The 7070-nt window shown below is 45.6% G+C and overlaps 1 protein-coding gene across 4 annotated transcripts in view; it reads left to right on the top strand.

Annotated features, from left to right (window-relative positions):
- The first annotated feature begins 4215 nt into the window (after positions 1-4215).
- LOC105487472 (NIM1 serine/threonine protein kinase) overlaps positions 4216-7070 on the top strand; it is a 93507-nt gene continuing 90652 nt past the window's right edge. For 3 of the 4 annotated variants that reach the window (XM_071098968.1, XM_011750923.2, XM_071098964.1), the window contains exon 1: positions 4216-4566. The gene's annotated coding sequence lies outside the window, so the exon portion shown is untranslated. Of the gene's footprint in view, positions 4567-6910; positions 7004-7070 lie in introns of all 4 variants that reach the window. The other variant, XM_071098966.1, reaches the window with a different exon arrangement.

Raw genomic sequence — 7070 nt, 5'->3', positions numbered from 1 at the left:
TAACAAGGAAGCCAGGAGATATCAATTAACATGTAAAATGAACATTGGTTAGGTCAGAAAGGCAGGGGATGGGGCTTGGGGCTTCCAGGTCACAAGTAGGCGTGAAAGGAACGGTTGCATTCTTCTGAGTTTCTGATTAGCCTTTCCAAAGGAGGGAATTAGATATGCATTTATCTCAGTGAAATTGAACAGAATATGAGGCAGGCTTTCCCCAAGCAGCTCCCAGCCCAAATCTTCTCTTCAGCCTAGTAATTTTTGGGGGACCCAAGATATTTTCCTTTTATAAATTACTCTCATTCATCAAAAGAAAGCACACAAACCAAGATTATTTTGTTTTGGCTGGGTTTATAGTTTTATAACCTTCCATACCAAACACTGACATCTCAAAATATCTAGCAAAGACAAACATTACATTCAGACAAAATGTATGCTGGCAATTCTGAAGGCATTTTGTTTTTATTCCACCAATAATTTTAAAGCTAGCTTATATACACCATGGAATATTATGCAGCCATATAAAAGGATGAGTTCATGTCCTTTGCAGGGACATGGATGAAGCTGGAAACCATCATTCTCAGCAAACTATCGCAAAGACAGAAAACCAAACACCGCATGTTCTCTCTCATGGGTGGGAATTGAACAATGAGAACACTTGGACACAGGGTGAGGAATATTACACACTGGGGCCTGTCATGGGGTGGAGGAAAGGGGGAGAGATAGCATTAGGAGATATATCTAATGTAAATGATGAGTTAAGGGGTGCAGCACACCAACATGGCACATGTATACATATGTAACAAACCTGCACATTGTGCACATGTACCCTAGAACTTAAAGTATATATATATAAAAGAGCTAGCTGGTTTAGTTAAGTTATACTTAAGTCATGTGAACTTTAAAATTGCTTAGGCTTATTTACTTAATTTATGAGTACTCTTTTACTTATAAGCCACTTTTGGTAGATACAACATGTAACAATAAGTGTATATACAAATAAACACATCTAAACATGTATATGTACACACAAATGAAGATCCAATAGCTTGGAATCTTAGACATCAGCTATCATGCCTGTTGTCATGCCTTTAAGCCCAGCACTTTGGGAGGCTGAGACAGGTGGATCACCTGAGGTCAGGAGTTTGAGACCAGCCTGATCAATATGGCGAAACCCCTTCTCTACTAAAAATACAAAAATTAGGCAGGGCGCAGTGGCTCACGCCTGTAATCCCAGCACTTTGGGAGGCCAAGGCAGGTGAATCACGAGGTCAGGATATCGAGACCATCCTGGCTAACACGGTGAAACCCCGTCTCTACTAAAAATACAAAAAATTAGCTGGGCATAGTGGCGGGCGCCTGGAGTCCCAGCTACTCTGGAGGCTGAGGCAGGAGAATGAAGTGAAACTGGAAGGCAGAGCTTGCAGTGAGCCAAGATCGCGCCACTGCACTCCAGCCTGGGAGACTGAGCAAGACTCCGTCTCAAAAAACAAACAAACAAAAAGAAATTAGTTGGGTATGGTGGCATGCATCTGTAGTCCCAGCTACTCGGGAGGCTGAGATAGGAGAGTAGCTTGAACCTGGGAGGTGGAGGTTGCAGTGAGCCGAGATCAAGCCACTGCACTCCAGCCAGGGTGACAGAGTGAGAGTCCATCTCAAAATATATATATATAAAAATAAGTAAAAATAAAAACAGGGTCACTATGCTAGTTTTAATTCTTTCAGTTTAATTTTTATTGGATTTAACAGAAATAAGAAGGAAAGCAGAATACATTGCTAAACCTCAGAAGAAAGTTTTTCACCACAAGAAATATTAGTTCTTACAAGTTTCCTATAAACTTAAGGAAAAAGGGATTTTGATAATACTAGTTGTTGTAAATAAGTGATTCAATTTTAAACTATAAATTCACCCCCTGCTGTGAAAGATGCTGAAATCGGCACTCTCAAACTTCTACCTCTTGATTTAATTATATTTGCATTATCATAAAGTCAGTGTGCAGGTTAAACAGTTGATTAGATATAGTGCAAGAGAAAATTCATGAACAGAGGATAGATCTGAGGAAATTACCTAGAATGTAGCACAAAATGTAAAAATCTAGAGAATATGAGAAAAGACATGAAGTAGAATGAGAAGGTCTGACACGAATAGTATCAATTAGAGATTCCTGAAAGAAAGATAAAAGTTGGGAAGGGTTCTGTTGTTGGGAAGGGTTCTGTTATGGACTAAATTTTTTTTTTTTTTTTTTTTTTTTTTTTTTTTTTTTTTTTTTTGAGACGGAGTCTCGCTCCGTCACCCAGGCTGGAGTGCAGTGGCCGGATCTCAGCTCACTGCAAACTCCGCCTCCCGGGTTCACGCCATTCTCCTGCCTCAGCCTCCCGAGTAGCTGGGACTACAGGTGCCTGCCACCTCGCCCGGCTAAGTTTTTGTATTTTTAGTAGAGATGGGGTTTCACTGTGTTAGCCAGGATGGTCTCGATCTCCTGACCTCGTGATCAGCCCGTCTCGGCCTCCCAAAGTGCTGGGATTACAGGCTTGAGCCACCGCGCCCGGCCATGGACTAAATTTTTGTATCTCCCAATTCATATGTTGAAATCCTAACTCCCAATGTGATGGTATTAGCCTAAAGTCTTCAGTAACCTTGGGCTACTAGAACCTAGCATCAACTCTGCCTTGTGCATGCTCTTTCGGGTGTGATGGTGAGGCTCTATGTCACAGACAGCCTCTGTCAGATTGGGTGTTTGAGGCTCTTGGTTTCTAGGCAATTTCTCTATGAAATTTTATTCTGTGTATTGTCATGTTAATGCATTCAAGGGGTCTTTTATATCTTTAAAAATATGTAGAGTTTCACCCTGCATTCTATTGCTTTAGAAAGAAAATAGACTGATGGCGTGTACTGTTTTAAAGACTACTCTTAAAAAAGAACAAAGACAAAAACAAAACCTCTTGTCTTTTAAGGAGGGCATGTCTCTTTAAAAACAAATTTTCTCAAGAGAACCCTTGTTCTACATAAGTAGATGACCACTCTCAGAAGCCAAGGAAGCAATTGTTTTAGGTTTTTTCAATTTTCTTTCCAATCTCAACGGTCGGTGCATGGAGCTGTCCAAGGTTTTTATTTCTTCCCCTTCCCGTTCCTGACCCCTTTAATCATCACACAAACAGGCAGCAGAGAGAGTAATAATAAAGAACATCAACTCTGGAGTCAAACAAACTGGGTTAGAGTCCCAGAGCCAGCATTCAACAGTTGTGTGATCTTGATCAAATCCTATAACCTCTCTGGGCTTCAGTTTCTCCATCTATCAAAACAAGGATGACAGTAACAGTACCTAACCCATAGATTATCATGAGGATTTAGTCAGTTACTCTTTGTAAAAGTGTTTATTACAATGCCTGGCAAATAGCAAAAAAGGAAATTTGGGGTTCCCTAATTTCTACCATAAAAGAATTGTAGACATGGGTTGTTTTGCTACTTAACACTTTTGCTCTTGTAAATGTTGCTCTGGCAATCAATACAGGATGGGGAGCAGGAGGAAGTAGAAAGAATGCTCACAGAACTATGGCTTAGGGTGTCCAGTCCTGGCTCTGCCATTAATCAGCTGTGTGACCCTTGCTAAGTTAACTGACCCCTCTGAACTCTTTTTTTTTCTCTCTCTCTGTAAAAGGAAGGGCTTAAACTTCAGTAACTATAACCTGTATGTTTTAGTATTTTGCGAATCCCATTTCCAACTCTACATTCAATCCAGTGGCAGTATTTCTAGTTTGTAAACTAGAAAAACAATCTTTGGCATTTGAAGGTCACAACCGAGAGTATCTCCATAGCAGGAGATTAAGGAGCCACTGACAAAGTGGCACCAGGAGAACCTGATGTATGCCAGGAATCCAGGCAGAGGGTGGCATTAGCACTTCTTTCTGCAGAACCTAAACCCTGCCCGACTCACCCGGAGGAGCTGTCACAGTGGTTTGCTGGAAACCCCCTTTCTGTTGGGAGGATTACTGGGTCACCGTCTCCCAAGGACAAGGAAACCCTTGCTGAAGTGCTGGAACGGCTCGGCACGAGGCGTATGTTGGTGGGAGCTGTGTCAGCCCGCTTTCGGCCATGTAGCTGCTCCCATCCAGGCTCTAGAAGGGGTCCTGTTTGCGTCAGGCCCAACCACCCCCCTCCCCGAGCGACTGCACTGGGTGTCCCTGCGCCGCGCGTCCCCTCCCTCTTGCCCCTCCCTCCTGGCTGCCATAGAAGCCAGCCTACGAGGTCCAGGCCAGAGTCCGGGTGTCCTACCGGTCCCCCTGTCCCTCCTTCCCCAGGCCAGTCCCCTGCTCCGGATTGGTCCTTCAGGAAACGCTGCGGGGCGTCTCGGTCCCCGCTGCGGAGCCGGCCTAGGCCAGAGGGCGGGGTTTGCTCTGGGCCTCTGCAGGTCAGGTCGGCCGCCCCTGACAGCTCCGGGAGCCTCAGGCGCGACAGCGGCGCCCTCACCTCTGGACATCCACACACCGACCGCTCCTGCTCCAGCGGCAACCACCCCGCGCGCCTGGCCTGGGGCCGTGCAGCGAAGCCCAAGAGCTGGCCTCGCCACGAAGGTAAGCGAGGGGCTGGGGGGCTCGCCGCCAGCACCCCCACCCCGCCACCCTTCCTCTGATAGGCTGTAAACCTAGGTGGCTGAGGAGGAGGCGCCTCTCCTCCCCGCGACCCAAGGGAGAAAGGGAGCCCTGCCGGGGGGTGTCTGCGAAGTGGGGTCAGAAGAAGGTTAGGCGCTTTCTGGGGCGTCCCCCCACACCGGCCCAGGCCGATCCACGCGCGAGAGGAGGGGGCATTAGAGCCAGGGCAAGGGCGTGCTCGCTCGTGTGTGCCCGTGTCAAGTGCGGCGCCCATGTCTATGTGCGCGCGTGTGGGCACCCATGTCTCTGTATGGTGTCTGCGTGCCCGTCCACACGTGAGCCAAGGAAGGCATCTTAGCGCCTAGCAGTGCACACAGCGGGTGCGCTGGACCAGAGCCCTAAGGCACCAGCCCAAATCTGCAGTTTGTTACAAGGGCAGAGGACCTGCGTGACCTCCCCACGCGCGCCGGCCGGTGCTGGTGGTGGAGGGAACTGACAGCTAACGCCTGTGGCCCAGGAGAACAAAACCTCCCATTGCACTCCACGCCGCGACGCTCCCCAGCGAAAGGTGCTTCTTTTGGAAGACCGCACGAAGTAAGGAAGAGCCTCTTTTCCTCTTCCTGGATATCCCTCCAGGAATATTAGAAGCTCCAGGACTTCTTGATACGTCCAGGAAAAGATCGCAACCGGGTCATTAAAATATCGAATCCAACCAGCTTCCACGTGCCTGACACATCTGGGCAGATGGAGAAGTCAAGGCAATAAAGGTGCTTTTATCCCTAACATGGGCAGCGAAGATTCTGCTATCGGCACTTTTTTCCTTTCCGTTTTTTCCTTCCCTCCTTTTCCTTCTTCTCCCTCCCTCCTTTCCTCCTCCTTCTCCTCTCCCCTTCTTTTCTCCTCCTCTCTCCCTTTCTCCTCTCTTTTTCCCTTCCCTCCCCTGTTTTCGTCCTCCTGAGTAGACAAGAGGGCTCTCTGTCTACCCACCCTCCCCCACCCCATTCCTCATCCCTTTTCAAAATAAGAGCGAATGAATCACATTCTAAGCTCTTACCCGTGCAGTTCTGACAAGTTTGGAAAGTACACAAATCGCGTTTGCAATGGAGGCCGCGGGAATCCAAAAGGGAAACAAACAAAACCAGACGAAAAAAAATGATTCCAAAAAAGTGATTTCAAATTGGAATCTAAGGTGATTATTTGTTTATGGTAATAAGATTTTTTTTAATGTTTGAAAAGTATGTATCACACTAGCTTGCATCATCAGTATTCAATGTGATTCATAGAATCGCTTCAAAAGATGGTTTCTGCTAGTGTTGCAACGGCACTTCTAATTCTGGTTGTCATGGTTACTGAAGAAGTCGCCCTGCACTATTGAGAGGCTGTCTAGCTAGAACCAGGAACTGTTCTCCAGAGGACCTTCTCTTGTACCCTCGTGTAACCATGGTAATAACCGAGTTTATGAAAATGTACTTACTTTTTCCCTTAAAGTACTAAAATCCCATTGCATGTTGTTGTGTTTTTTTTTAATTTTATTTTTTTCAGAGTTTGCAGTCTGTGCAACACAGCTTTCTGCTCAGACAAATGAGAGTAAACACTGCCCTCCAGCAAGTTAAATGGCCCCAAATAGTCATGCGGCCCAGCTCTCTTCCCACAGCTCACTGCAGGAACAGAGGACAGAGCAGGGTGTTAGATGTTCCAGGAATCCTGGCCTGAGCCCAGATCGCCCTCTCCATTTAGCATTTACATTTGGAAGCCTAATTAGCTTTCTAATTATGAGATGGGAGAATGTAGGTGGGGGTCCTGGGAGAGGCTGGTGGGGAAAAAGCTGAATCCAACGCCCCATGGACTAGTGTTTGGTTTGCCATTGAATTTGCCTAGTAAACCCTCATGGGTTTATTTTTAGCTGGACCACTGTTAAATGGTAAACCTGGAAAAACCTTCAAAGAAGCCTCCTTCTGTGTTAGGAAAAAATGTGGATTGGATATTTGGTTTGAGGTGTGTGCTTTTTTTCTAAGTACATTTAAAATAAAGACAGGTTTATATGAAATCTAAATTCCCCAGTAATAACTACAGATAGGTTATAGAGCCCTTTATATTCTTGGTTTAACCCTAGGTTTTTAACCCTAGGTTTTTAGTTGAGAAGGCTTTATTTGGGGCAAACAGTGGTGCCATTTCAAATACTTTTATCCGCAAATGTTGGTTTCTTTAAGGAACCATAACTCATTACACATCCACAATTTCTGAGCTTCAAATTCTAACATTGATAGCATGTGATGGGACAGTTTGAAGCCCTCAGACTTACAGTTTTATTTTCTTTTTCTTTTAGAGACTGGGTCTTGCCATGTTGCCCAGTCATGTCTCAAACTCCTGGGCTCAAGAGATCTTTCCGCCTCAGACTCCTGAGGAACTGGGACTACAGGTGCATGCCAGACTTATTATACATTTTTTAAAAAAGAAAAGCAAAGATTTTTGTCTTAGTAGGTTAA

The sequence above is a fragment of the Macaca nemestrina genome, chromosome 6 (genome assembly GCF_043159975.1).
Source record: "Macaca nemestrina isolate mMacNem1 chromosome 6, mMacNem.hap1, whole genome shotgun sequence".
Classification (NCBI taxonomy): domain Eukaryota; kingdom Metazoa; phylum Chordata; class Mammalia; order Primates; family Cercopithecidae; genus Macaca; species Macaca nemestrina.
This window is presented reverse-complemented; position numbering and strand designations above follow the sequence as displayed.